This window comes from Myzus persicae, unplaced genomic scaffold, assembly GCF_001856785.1.
Source record: "Myzus persicae strain clone G006 unplaced genomic scaffold, MPER_G0061.0, whole genome shotgun sequence".
Classification (NCBI taxonomy): domain Eukaryota; kingdom Metazoa; phylum Arthropoda; class Insecta; order Hemiptera; family Aphididae; genus Myzus; species Myzus persicae.
Window position 1 is genome coordinate 45,845 of NW_019103241.1, and position 15,291 is coordinate 61,135.

The window sequence follows — 15,291 nt, forward strand, 5'->3', positions numbered from 1 at the left end:
AATCATATAATATTCGTTTGCACGTCACTAAAAATTAATTTAATATAGTATTATAGGTATTATACTATTTTGGGTGCCTATATTATGAAAAGTACAAATTTCTGATTTACACCTTAATACATTATAATATCGAAATTATGATAAGTTTTATTTGCTCCCACATGTTTTGAAGAACAATTAATATTCTTCAATGACTTCCCACGGATTTGTGTAGGCGCCCGCATAATTACTATACGCCGAAGGAGAACTGCACAACAGTAATGTGTCGTTCATTCAGCGAACTATCTGAACCCAAATTATAAACACGGAACGCACAAACCCATTTTGTAGGTATTTATTTATTTTTTACCTTTTTTTTATTCTTTCACTTTAAGTTTTGAAATTTCAGTCACGTACAAGGCGCCGAAATTCCTATTTAGTTCTTGGCGATTTCGCTTAATACTATGTTTTGAACTAATTTAATTTAAAAAACCACTTTCAATGAACAAAATGTTACCATCGGTAACACTTAGTGTACTAAAGTTCCCTTTAGGAAATCAATAATATATTTCACAAAAAAAGATTTCGACAATGGATAGATAATATTATTACGTATTTTGTTATAGGTATGTAGGCTATAGGAAGGTATATAAACATATTTACCAATTATTTATAAATTAACAGGGTTCATCATGACAAACTGCCAAATATTAAAAGTAATTAAAAATACAATCGTATTAGTATTATATGTTTAAAATAAACATTTGGAATTTACTATTTTCTATATAATATCATTATTTTTTGATCAAATGTCAATAATTATAATAAGGGTAAATAATTAGGTAGCACATAATATTAGTTATTAAATTATATTCAACAGCCAGGAATTTATTTAACGTTGTAATATCTATAATCGTAAATAATGTACTTTTTGACATTATTATTAAAAAAAAAACCTATTATTGAAGGCATAATAGATAATGATAATATTATATTAAAACTTATTAAAAAGCCATTAAGCAAAAATTAATTATGTGACCAATACACAAAGAATATTATAAAACCATATGTATTAAAAACATATTAAATTAACTTCAAGCAAATAGCAGTAACAAATTCCGAACCTTTTGAGTCATTTAGTTTAATTTGCTTATTACTATCAGACAATTGAATATTTTGCACAGTAATAATTGTAGACAAACATCCATCATATTATTCTATCAAAAAAGTCTTATTGAAGGAACTCCAAAGTCAGAACACTCAATAATTGACCATCATTGATGATAATTAAACACAAAAAAATCTGAACTTCATTAACATAAGTATTATAAAGAAGGCGATATTTTAAAGATAATAATTTACATTAAGTGTGGTATATGATATAGTCAGATCTATATGTACCTACTGATAAACCATATTTGAATTTTTTCTTCACGTTTAAATGATGATTAATAATAGGTACCTACTCAGTTTAATTCCGTATCGAGATACGATAATAATACGTGTGTTCCCTAGCGAATAAAACAAAACAAATTTTAATTTGATGTATATATTTTTATATTGCTATTAGTTTAAGTAATGAATGGTATTTTTAAACTAGTTATAATTTTTTTGTCGAGCTATGGGAATTAATGAAAACCGTATAAAAAATAACATTAACTCGTCTAAAATCGTCCAACAAGAGGTGGAAATCCAAAGAAAAACTATAACTGAAGAGTATAGAAGCCCGCAAATCTTAATTATATATAATAATAGCAAGTGGTGACGATTAAATATCTGACCAATCAGTTAAAAATTGTATCAAAACAGTTAAGACTGAATGATAGATTCGATATTACAAACATAAACTTACCTAATATTATATTATTTAAATTGATAAGTAACATTTAAAAAACATACAATAAATTGACATGGTAAGACTTATTTTCTGTGCTTTTTAAACTCAAATTCAGGTAACAATATTATATTATTCCTAAGTAAGCCCATGTTAGTATGTTACCTATAGTAATCCCTCCTCCCTATACATTATAAATGTATGTATCTACAGTAAACTTTATTTTATAACCACTTACAGGTATATTAAGTTTAAATTTTCTTAACTATTTTACTTCTTAATTCAATTATATTTTAACAACCAGTGAAGAGATATTTTTTTTATAAAACCGTCTCACTAGGATCATTCATTAATTACGATTCAATATATTTACTAGATACATAAACAGTGAATATAATCAGATTCATATTAACAATAATATGAGAACAACTTGGCATGATAGTTTTATTTTAGATTAAATACACCTGATATCTTGACAAGCTGTGTTGATTAATACATTAAGTCAGCTACCGCGATTTATCGTCTTAATAATTAGTCCTGAGATAGAATATTATAGCTTGGTACCTATTAGCAAACATAGTTAATACGTTCTAATTAGATACAGTTATCTTAGCTCGGAGAAATAGTTCACACTATTCTGAATATAGTTTCGAATATCACGGGAAATTAAAATTACTTATAATTTGTATTATGTATTCACTAGAAATTTATTAAGGTACATTTTCATTTCAAATATTAATATCCAAATATTCAAACTGTACATAAACTAGAAAACTGCATGCAATACTACAACAGCACCTATTTATTCTAAATATTCGTTATCAGTTTGTCTACAAATGTAGTGTTAGAGTGGGGTTAAGGTATTTTAATTTTTGAGCATAATAATAGCAAACCGGTTTCAATTTTGGTTTTTTAGAAAATACATGATCACACTTATACATCATCATAATATATGTAATTTCTTTTTAATCAAAAAAATTAAATAATAAATAATTACCTATTTGGTACTCACATAATACATAACACATTAAAGTACTATTTTAATTGATAGAAAAAATAATAATTTAAATAAAATTAGAACAAAACAAACCCAATGTCAAAATTCAACTTAATCTTCTAATGTTTTTTAGACATTTAGTTTTTAGCTAAATTACATTCAATTATTTTACAAGCTCAAAATTAGAAAAAAATAGTCATTTGACGTCGGCAATGTAGTATAGTGTTGCACTTAGAATACAGTGGACCGTTATATTAAGTCCAATTTAGTTTCATTACAGCAACCGCATGGGTCGCCGACTATTATAGCGAGTAAACAAAATTAAAAAACATTGTCAATTAATCAGGTCATATCGCATCAAAACTCTTAACGAAAATCTCTTAAATTGTTAACAACCTCAATTTTGTTGCTAAATTTAAGTCTAGATACCAATACTTTAATAGGTACTTACATTTAATTGAAAGTACATATTAAAATACTAAAATATTTAATAACACGAATATCTATTTTACAGTTACCATTATATTTAAATATTATAAAAGAACCTACAATCTGCAGAATGAACATTTAAAACTATATCATTTTTATAAAATAAATTAGTAAACGTTCAACATGGAATTTTTAAACAATTAAATTATCTTAAAAACAAGTAAGTTTCAAAATCAGTAAGAAACCGATGTAGTATTTCTCATCTATCTTCTCTTACAACTTACGACTTACGTGCACGATAATGATATACTTTTATTTTGATATCTTAAGAGGACAACGATATTGCAAATGAGAACAATTTAAGACCTCAACTGCAATTTTGTTTCATGTAATTTTAATAATTAATATTTATTTTAACAATAAAACAATTTGTTATGTATTTACGTCGTCAGCACTTGTTTTGGTATATTTGGATAAGAAACAGAAAAAACAGTCCATGGTCTAGGATACCCTTAAAGTAATTATAAATCATTGGGAACCACCGACTCTGTGGCAACTTATAAATCCGAAAAAGCTTTGACCGAAGTTCAAGGTCATATGTTTAAAATTTAATTAGACACTAAAATGTAGAGATAAATTATATGTATAACCGTAACGAGTACAAACAACTTACCTACTATATAATAAGTAACATAATAATAATTATCGTTTTTAAATATCTACAAAATAATAACTACTTCACTAATATCTGCGTAGGATCGTAGATTAATATTAATATTATTACTACTGTAAAAATTTGAATACAGTATGGTATTTGCATCGGAAAAAATGATTCTGAGTGGACTTCGGTAAAGTGTCGACTAAAGTCTTCAATGACTAAATGTCAAGTTACTAACGCGACCAATACTTTAACTCTATATTATCATGTCTGATTTAAATTTGTACTTTTTTACTTAAATACTATTTTCTTAAAACAGTTTAAGTTAATACTTAACCACATATTTTACCTTTATAGTTGTTTTTCAATAAAATCAGTTAGTCTCGGGGTTAGCTCATTTCGAGCCCATTAGACGTCGACAGTTTTTAATACTTGAAAACTATTTGTTTTGTTAATGGATATTACCACAGCGGTAATGTTGATGTTATGGCAAAGTAAGTAACAGAGTCGTCTATTAAAAAGCACCAAGGAATTCCTAAACGTCAGTACCTACATCTACCCTATTATAATTATGACGGCATGCTTTTAAAAAGCTAAACACACAAAACATTCCACAGGTAACGGAAAATGTAAGACCAAATGTATATTATTTTACCTACTTTCCTATACTAAGTAAATAAGTAGTCGATTATGAACGAATGCTTGAATAATTATCGTTACCATGAGTAAAATTATTTGTTATATTATATGTGTTACATATCTACTTATACCATTACAAGAAAAAATCAAATATATTAATTAAATAATAGGTGAAGTAAAATGATGGTATGTAAAGAAATACTAAAATCTGAATGAAATATAAAAATTGATATTATTCAAATAATAATAATCCTGAACACAATACATAAAAAAAAAAATGATTTATGATCTGTATTCGACGGACGTCGTGCAGATTAGATGTAAAAATTGCAGAATTAATTATGTAAGAAATACAAACACATAAATGTAATATTTTAAATAAGTTTGAATTAAAAATAAGATCAAACGACCATAACACCAACATCATTCGAAGAGATAATCATATCATGACACAGCACGAGTAATTCGTAGTGTAGTTCGTAGTTTTCAATATATATTTCAACTGTACAGGTATTATACTCAATGGGTACCTATTTCATAGCATAAATTGTAAATATAAAAAATGGGATACGTACATATAAAAAAAAAATCGATTACTACTATATTAAAATCAAATTAACCACCGCCAGAATAAGCTAGAGATTTTAAATAAAATATTTCGGTGAATTTTATAGTTTATAATGCCGGAGAACTCGCTCTGCTGTATAATAGGTTTAGAAAAAAACATCCCCCCGGCTCCAAAAAACAAATTCTTGCCACATTTGAAATATTTTTTTAAAATATTAATTATTAAGTTAAGAGATGGGATGTGTAAACGAATTATTTTTGAACGATTCTATAAATGGGTCTGTGAATGATCTTAGGTAAAACACTAAAGTAGACCCTAAGTACGCAACTGATTGCATGTAAGTAACTAAAATAACTATATACACTTAAATATAATACAAACAAATAAATTACTTATAAGTCAATATCTATAAGCACCATATAATTGTATGAACAGGCAACCAAGGTGCCTATTTAAATTAATATAATTAATTAGTTTTCACTCATATTTATCTTGAGACTATAATGGCCATCTTAAAATAATATTTCATCGAGATTTTATCTATTCGCAAAGCAATACCGAAAATATATGGTATTTTCAATTTTACGAGTTTGAGTTTAGAAGTTATTATCTTTGTTTAGGTAAATACAAAATATTTAAATATTTTTTTAAGTGTTCAAGTACAAAATAAATAAATACTGACTTAGACTAACACGCCCTCGTTAAGTCATTAGCAACACAAATAAAAATGATCTCACGTTTAAATTTGTATTTCATATTATCCTATACTTTAGGAAAATGTATTTTATTCCTACAAATACTATAGATTTCAATACTACATTGATCAAACTCGACCGACACTGCTACCCTCTTTTCCCACTATCATATATTTTGACCTTTTATTTGCCAGCGGCACTTCACGAGAACAGCTGCGGTAGCAATGTGCTGCGAGAATGAAGGCCGACAACCTACGCTCACGCCTCCTCATGGTGCATAATATAATATAAGAACCGAACACAGACAAACCTCAGGCAGATTTACACACGCGCGGATGGGTCGACCGGTTTTATATCATTGTTGTTTCATTCGTCAAAAAAATCAAAATGCAGACGTACATAACATATAGACTTATAGACTATAATAATATGCTATAGAATATGTTCCTTTAAGGATTTTGTAAGGATCTAGTTTATATGCCCTTAAATTCGTCACACCGTTTGAAAATGTAGGCTCAAACAAAGCACATCAATGTTTAATGTTAACATATCATAAAATGGAAATGTCGAGTTTAAGATTTAAGATTCTATAATGCATAAATATTTTTGTATCATCACAAACATTTGAAGAATACAAATTTAAATTTTAGATACTTGGTTAGAACCTATACTACCTACAACTCACTAACTCACTAATAATATACTAGTTAACAAAATAATATATTTTTTATACGTGAAAAAGTAAAAAGTTAAAGTACCAATATTATAAATAAAAAAAAAAAAATACTACCAACAAATAATATTTTTTTTTTATTCTCAATAATATCAAATACTTTTACTTTATTAGACTTGACTTAGGACAAATAATAATTCATAGCTGAATACAACACATTTCTTTATTACAATAAATGGAATCTCTTAAATTTATTTAAAAATTAGTAACTTATTAGCTATTAGGTACCTCGGTTATTACTCACAGGCCATAACAACTACAGTGTGCATTTGTCAGTATTTAATATTATTTTAATTATACTTAAAATATTTGAAGATTGAATCCCAGTCATATTTCCGTTCATTAAAATTAAGAATAATACAAGTTTCATAGCATAAAGCTGGTTACACACTACATATTTTAGACTTTTTTTTTTATTTAGATTGCTATTTATTGAACAAAACATAATATTTACAATCTGTATTTACAAGTTATACAATAAGTAAATGTGATGGAAATTGATTTACAGGAGGGGGAAGTTGCCCATTGGCGACACCCCGTGGTATTTTAGACTTAAAGGCTGATTATTTCGACGGGGTCAATATCTATAAGTACATTTAAATAGAAATACAAAAAAATTAAACAGTTCAAATTTTTTAACCAGTTCATGTCAAAAAATATTTTGTAGGTATTTCATTGTGTTATTTTAAAATTATATATACAAAAATTGAGAAAAATTAAGAAATTAAGAATTATTCTGTGATATAGAAATTATATAATAAGACATATAATATCATGCGTATGTCTAGATGCTATATTTGAAACTTCAACGTTTCAATTTGTTATTTATACAATACAGCAAATACCCAGAAGAATGTCTTTATTTTTTAACATACCTACTAAATCCAAAATAAAAAAGACAATAGTTCAATGCGACTAGCATACGTTGCACACTCGTTCGTATCTAGCACAATAATGTAACTTATTTTTTTGGTATCGTATACTTTTCATTTCTTGAATATTGGCAGATCAACCTTTATAGCTAAATTGTGAATATTAAGTAGAAATTAAAATTGAAATAAGAGGAATATACTATTATAATTAGTATGTACGACGCAAGTATACAAATGTCTTATCATCTATTTATAGATATTATAACGTATAAACTGTGATTAAAATATAACTCTAGAGTCTAGATACGTCACATTATAACATAAATTAGTAATAACATGAACGAAATAAAAATTCTTAAATTAGTCAACTGCTTTATTATTCTATACAATAACATACTTATTCATTCCACTTCAATTCTGACTTTGTTCGAACCACTCATGACCAGAGTGCTTAGGGGCCCCGTCAATGTAAAATGTTGTCGAGAGGAAATAATATTGATAATACGAGAAAGGGAATCGCTGTGTAACTGTTATTAATATAGTAACTACTACAAAAGAACAGTATGAACAAAAATTCAAAAAAAAAATATTTTAATATTGTCTTTAATACACAAATTCCTTGTTTGGAGTGAGTGAACATTTTCACAATTATCTTACTATGAATGTGCAGGCGTTTGAGCAGTACGACTATTGCACAATATTTACTATATAGATGGTATTTCGAACTAATTATTTTGTTTATTATAATAATAAGATAAATTATTAAATTTAAAATTAAATTCATAGAATTGTTTACATAATATAATTGTACTATTGTATTAAACCAGACCAATATTATTTTAAGAAAAGAGTTGTGCATATAATTTTATTCCAAACTTGTTAACCGATTAAACTATTGTTCCAAGTACGGAATACATAAAATAAAATCATTTTTGGTCAGTAGTAGATATTTTTTAAATTCAATATAATTCAATTAACGTGAGTACAAAATATAAAATAATTTACTTATTTTTAGTTTTGATATAAGCTGAAGTCTGTAGACTATTAGGAAAATAGTTTATGATTTTAATTATAAAAATAAAATAGGTACATTTTAAATAAAGTATTAATGTAACAATACATCTGAGTACAATCATTATAAATGAGTAATTACCAATTCATAATTCCAGTATACTCAATGTACATAATATTACAACACTATCTACAGCAAGCTTAAATAAACCTAATATATAGAAAAGTATACTTAAAGAATTTTATAATTTGGAGTCGTCTATTGACTGTCATAACTATTAGCATGGGAACCAATTCAAAATATGCTTATATTTACTCTAATATTTACAATTAAATTTAAATTAATGATAACCAATTTTAACTGATAAAATCACAGCTGATTTACCTAATTGAGACAACACAAAATGAAGAAGTTCTAGAAGTCTACTAATTTCATATAATTTCAGTACATTACGAGTTTCTATTTAGAAATTACTCGTATTTCTATAACTGAAGCTGCTTGTACTTTGCTACGATGTAACAAATAAAACAAACTCATGTCTCGCTACAAAATTATGTACATTATAGACTTTAGCTCGAGTTTTCAAAACCATCTATTTTACAACTAAAATATCAAAAACTAAATTAAGTATAATGTTTATTAGTTCCACACCGAGTTTCATAGTAGTACCCTCGATAGAACCTATCAAATAAAAATTACACGACATCTTTACGAAAAATAAAATAATCGTATTTTAAATAGCCCGTATATTATATTTTACTTTCAATGATCATGTTTATGCTTAGCCTGCATTTATATCGAAGTGTGCTAATAAGTTATACCTAATAACTAATAAGTAATAACCAAACAATGTATTCTATTTTATTGAAAATATTTGTATGGTCCATTAGATTTTATTTTTATTATTCTATTATTTTTCCATTCAAAATTAATCGTTGGTATTATTTTACTTAATATTAAGTTATTAATATTAAGAATAAAAATTCATACTATATTCGTAGTTTGTTTTAACCTCAAAAATATGTTTACTTGGCCACTCAACTGCTATTTGTTTTGAGTACCAAACGAATAAAGATTACATCCGAGCCACCTTCTCGTCAAAAAATCAAGAGGGGAATAAGCGAAGCGTTTCGATGAATGTTGATAGTTTACACTCTTCCCGGAGACTTATTTCTCGGAATCATAGTAGTTCGCACACAAGCGAAAATATTAGTCACCGAATGCGTCCAAGATAAAAAAAAATAATATACAAAACAATATTTCTCTAGTTCTCTTGGTTCTCTATTCACAGTTCACACAGTCCGTTTCAATTATCGTATTGTAAAATTAACCGTATCCCAATAGTCAATACAACAATAAACTATAATGATAATAATATATATACGTTGTTATTATTATCCGGATGCATTGAACCCCTTGGTGTGATTATTATTATTATTATTATTATTATTATTAGTATACCATATACCTACCTATATAATATACAATATATAATAAAAATACACCGGCTATTATAGCGCCGAGTGCCGCCGACCAGTGGATGGATGGTCTGTGTCCGTCTTGTATTTCATTAATCGAAACGCAAGACGAAACTAACGCATTTTACGCACCGAGAGAGAGAGAGAGAGAGAGAGAGAGAGAGAGAGAGAGAGAGAGAGAGAAAAAGAAAGAGAGCAAGTGGACGTGCAGGTTATAAAGACGAACAACGGCGGAGAAACACAGCGGTGGAACAGTGCCAATGGAGGAGAACCAGACCGAAAGACCGTGTGCGCGCGCGCTTCATACGCTTACTCAATATTATTATTATACCTATACATACCTAATACTCTGAAACGACAAACAGCCCGAATACTGCCACCATCATTTTAATTGGACAGCGGTTAGATGCGTATATTATTATTATATGTATATGTAAATTGCGGTCGCCGGTCGGCAACTATAGTAGATATTATAGGTACCTAACCTATAAGATGAAAAATGAAAAAAGCATAATATACAAACGGGTTTTATTTAACAATCAATTAGGTACCCAAAATTATGACTATTATTTTTTAAACACTATCGGTTACTTACTTCAATTTTTTTTTCTCTAAATTCAACCAACGTTACCTACCAAGTTTTCTTTTGAAATTTTATTACTAATTATAAAAATGGACACCTTTAAGCCGTATCCAGTATTTATTTATTTACCGCGTACATTAAACATTTTATACCCACACAGACAGGCGTACTACCTACACTGTACGAGATACATTTTATGCTTGGGACATGCCTACACGCATACAATGTATGTAAGTACTATAAGAGATATCTGATAAACTTACGAATTTTCGTTTATTAAATATTATCGACTAAAAAGCGAACCCCATAAAATATTTCTATACGACTGATTATTAACTAATTTGAATGATAAAAATCTTTCACGAGACGTGATCATGACAAGTTTTTTTGTTTGGAGGAGAGTTGGTTTTAAAAATAGAATAACTACCTACTTGCTAACAACAAGGATAATGCACACATTTTTCATACCAATAGTATAAATAACCTAAAATAATTGTGAAGAAAAAATTGAAAAATATAGAAGAATTTTGGTGTTGAGCGCACACGTGGTATGATATAATACCTACACCTAAGTAATATAAAACGGGATATTAAAAGGAAATCGTGAAATACTCGGTGGGGCATTCTTTGTGTTTTATTATTATTTATTATATACTTGAAATTTGACCCAACAGAGACGGTAGGTAATATGTTCTTTTCAACCAAATCGTCCGGCCCCATAAGGCAGACCTGATTTAGTATGGCAATATTAAAGAACACTTGTTTTCCATATGCACACAAATATATTTTTAAGACCATTCATACCTAACTAATATTAATAAATAAAATAATTGCGCATACTAAAATAATATTATGTAATAAGTGTATAATATAAAATAATTTTATGATAAACTATACTACATAGGTAAATTACAACAAATTTATTAAATACTACACGATATTTATTGAAACTCATTTTGAACAGGTAAAATGGGGGAAATATTGTATTTTTTTATTGTATGACTGACGAAATCATTGAACTATACACTCGACCTTATTATATTCCAACACAACATATATTATGGACATCTAATAGAAGAATTTTAAGGGTTGCTTTTCCATTATATGCAGCACACAATGCTAGTTTCACTTTGATTTCTCTAAGCCATGACACGAAACGTAAGATCAGATTAACCGGGTTCAAATTCTGTCTCATTTTCTTTGCTCTCGTTTTATATACAATATAAGCAGGTACGTTACAATAAATTACACACGTTTCCGTTGTTATATGTACATACCTCCTATTCAGTTATTATTTATACTCCTGGCTACACATTTTTTGCAGGTAAATATACGACAAGCCTGTATTTTGTTCGGGATAGCCTAGGGGTATTGTGGGAGTCGGCGGAAAGGAACGTGACTGACTACCTCGCTGACTACACTCAAGGATCATTCTAAACTGTTATTAACAGACAACAGTATACCGGTAATAAAAACGTTTTGTTTAAGGTTCTTTTATTTTTTCATCTCTCCACTCATTCGATCAAGGGCACATTTTTTACACCAATTCTAAGATCTGATTTAAGAAAGAAAGAAAAAATAGTTTCTATGTTAGTCTTGGCAATGTTTTCTTCGCAGAGATTCGGTCTGCTTTAAAAATAAATTGGGAAGAAATAAATCTAAACGACACATGACGACAGTAATATAAAACGTCCGTTTAGTTTGATATGCTATATGATTACATTTATTCACATATAATTATATTATACATATTATTAGGTACCTACTCCAAAATAACTGAAAATAAATACTTATAGGTACATTCCTAACTTCAAAGAGATAACGAGGATTCCATTCAGAAAATTGTTAACTTTATTACATACATAGGTACTTAAGTACTTAAGTACGTACCTACTACGAGATAAGTTTTTATAAAGTACCTATTTTGTCCATTCACATTTTTTTTGCATTTCTAACAAATTTCTGATTGTTTTACAGTGTATACAATGAATACTGGTTTTAGTATGATAGAGGTATTAGTTTCGATATAGCTATTACAAAAATAATACGTAGGTATACCAGATATCTACACACTTACAGTTTGTCAATCAATCTTAATTAAATGATAATTGCTTCAGAATATTATTATAATATTAAATAGCAATTTAAGTACCTACCTGTCTATACTACCTATATTAAAATATATTACACTCGACATAATATAATACTGTATGATTATAAATATTATTTTAGTATTTACAATTATTGATGGTAGGTACCTAAAGTATTATTAGTTATTATCTACATTTTACCCAATTAACACAAACTATTTTAAGTTTTTTAATCCAAATATTCTCTAAGCGATTCAATATCATAGGTAATTACCTACATAAATGTTTTTGAAGTTGATACATAATTAATATCTATTGTATTCGAGATTGTATTCATATGCCCCAATATTAATTATTCAGGTAATTCTGAAGATCTTATCTAATTAAATCAACATATTCCTCCTCAGTTACACAATATAACAGCTTTCGCAGTTACTTTTTTTCAAAACGACATCCTTCTGGTTTTCAAGAAATATATATAGGTATCGCAATTAAACGTCGGTAGTGTATTGTTTTTGTTTGTTTAAATGTACAAATAGGCAAAATTGAAAACGGGTCAGCACATTATTATCGTCACAGCTACCACTATTTTCTTCTCTCCTTCCCTTACAGTAATCGCACCTACAGGAAGTTAGGTAACCCATTTACGCGACGGCGACATTCTGTGGTTAAGACCATTAGATGATCAGATCCAAGCTCTGTGTAGGTAAGTTGTACACCTCAACAGTAACATTTGAAAATATTTTGTATCTACCTACAAATACTAACGATTTCGTATTATAAATTACCCACAATTTTTCGGCTACAAGCCAAAACACCTTGTAACAACAAGTAGTACACACGAGTTCCGATTAATAATCTCTGAGATAATCTCTAAAAAAAAATACGATGGTTATCTTAAACATCTCATAATTATTGCTTTTGAGTAATCTACCTAGGTATCAGGTATATTTTATCAAACGTCTTAATAAAACCAAAAATCTAAATTAAAATGTCATACACACCAAAACCGCTCAGAGTACCGCCTACTTGATTCGTTGGGTAGTAAGTACAATTAGATTACAACACAATTTTTTTTCCGTGGGTTTACACTAAAAAAATGTCGATTTTCGATAGAGTTGTATTTGTAACAGAAATAAGTGAGCGAAACTTCCTTTTTTTCCGTAGGTACTACGAAAGAAGTGATGTTTTGTCAGTAAACTATAATACTACTAGTTGGGTGAAAAAAAAAGGAAACCACACGAGTTTTCAATCAACGTCAAGGATACATCCTGACTCGTTACACTCGAACCGTTGACTCACTTTTTCGACGATTGAAAAAAAAATACGTTTTCGAGCGAACGTTACCATGAAGGCTACGATTATAACCTATGCGGGGCTAAGCGTTTTAAAAATGCACAACAGCCAGAACGGTAACGGCAACATTTTGTAACCGCAGTAAAACCAGTGATAACAACTTAGTTAAATGATAATAATCGGGATCATGGCGCGGGTTATATGGCACATAGGAAGGTTTCAAATGTTTTGAAGACGCTCCGTTCAAACTTTTAAATTAGGGCTTAATAACTTATTGTTATCTGTTATACAGTTTAATAATATTGCAAACTAGTTTTAAATTACACCTATGGCCGTCACATAACAACAAAATTCTAAGAACCGGTTTCGACGGCGAACGAACGACGACCACGGACCAACAGGCAGTAACTGCCGACGTTAAAATAATATGATAACATTGTAATGAACGGTAAGTGTGGTAACACAGACGTGTGGGAGCGTGCAGAGTGAGCGAGTCTAGAAAAAATTTTGCCGGTCGGCCTACCTATCCTAACCAGGTAATCGACATTTTATTTTTTCAGACGCGCAAACCACGACGGACGCGCAACAAAATGGGCGAGTCTGCGAAGAAGGTGACGACGTCGAGTCATCGTCGCGACGCTATCGTCCGTTGTACCTTGTATACGCGCACACACGCACGTGTTTATCGCGAGTAGAAAAATAAGATATTTAAGGTAATAACTAATAATACTTGTGATAATAATGTTGAGTATTACTCGAGGTAACGCCACGAACGCGTGCATAATACACATGACACATAGGTTAGATAGTTGGAGGTACTGAGTGCAGATCTTACCTTTATTTTCCGTGTCGTTTGCCGGTTATCTCATCAAAAAAACGGTTTTCACGAACGGATAAAAACGACTCGAATATTATATTTTCACACCGTCGCGAGTATGACGACGGATTATATAACAGCACTTGTATAATTAACCACGGCGACAATATCGTCGTCAAAATATTGCCGAAGAAACGTGAAAAAATTAAGCGCACACGGTAAAAATTAAATTGAAAAAAAAACAACCGGTGTAAACAATGCGACGGGCGCGCGCGCACACACTCACACACCACCGCCGGCGCGTACGGAACACAACACACGCACGCACGCACGCACGTTAGAACGACGACGGCACACGTCACGCAGATCAGACGACGACGACCGTACGCGGCAACGGAACGCGAACGACTGACTAAACGCCGTCTGTGTATCCGCGCGCCGCCGCCGTTGTCTCGCGTGCGTACGTACGCGTTCGACTCTTTGGCGGTGGCGGCGGCGGTGGCGACGGCGGGCGCCGTTGCCAGCCGGTCGGTCTGTCCGTCGCCTACGTCGTCGTCGTGGTCGTCGTTGTCGAGAACGCGACCACGGCCACGCGAGCAGATCCGCTGTTC

At 29.8% G+C, this 15,291-nt stretch overlaps 1 long non-coding RNA gene across 1 annotated transcript in view; it reads right to left on the reverse strand.

The window, feature by feature from the left end:
• LOC111034071 overlaps positions 1–15,089 on the reverse strand; it is a 33,967-nt gene extending 18,878 nt beyond the window's left edge. Inside the window, exon 1 of the long non-coding RNA XR_002604491.1 lies at positions 14,699–15,089. This is a non-coding gene — a long non-coding RNA (uncharacterized LOC111034071). The remainder of the gene's footprint in view (positions 1–14,698) is intronic.
• Between the last annotated feature and the right edge of the window lie 202 nt (positions 15,090–15,291).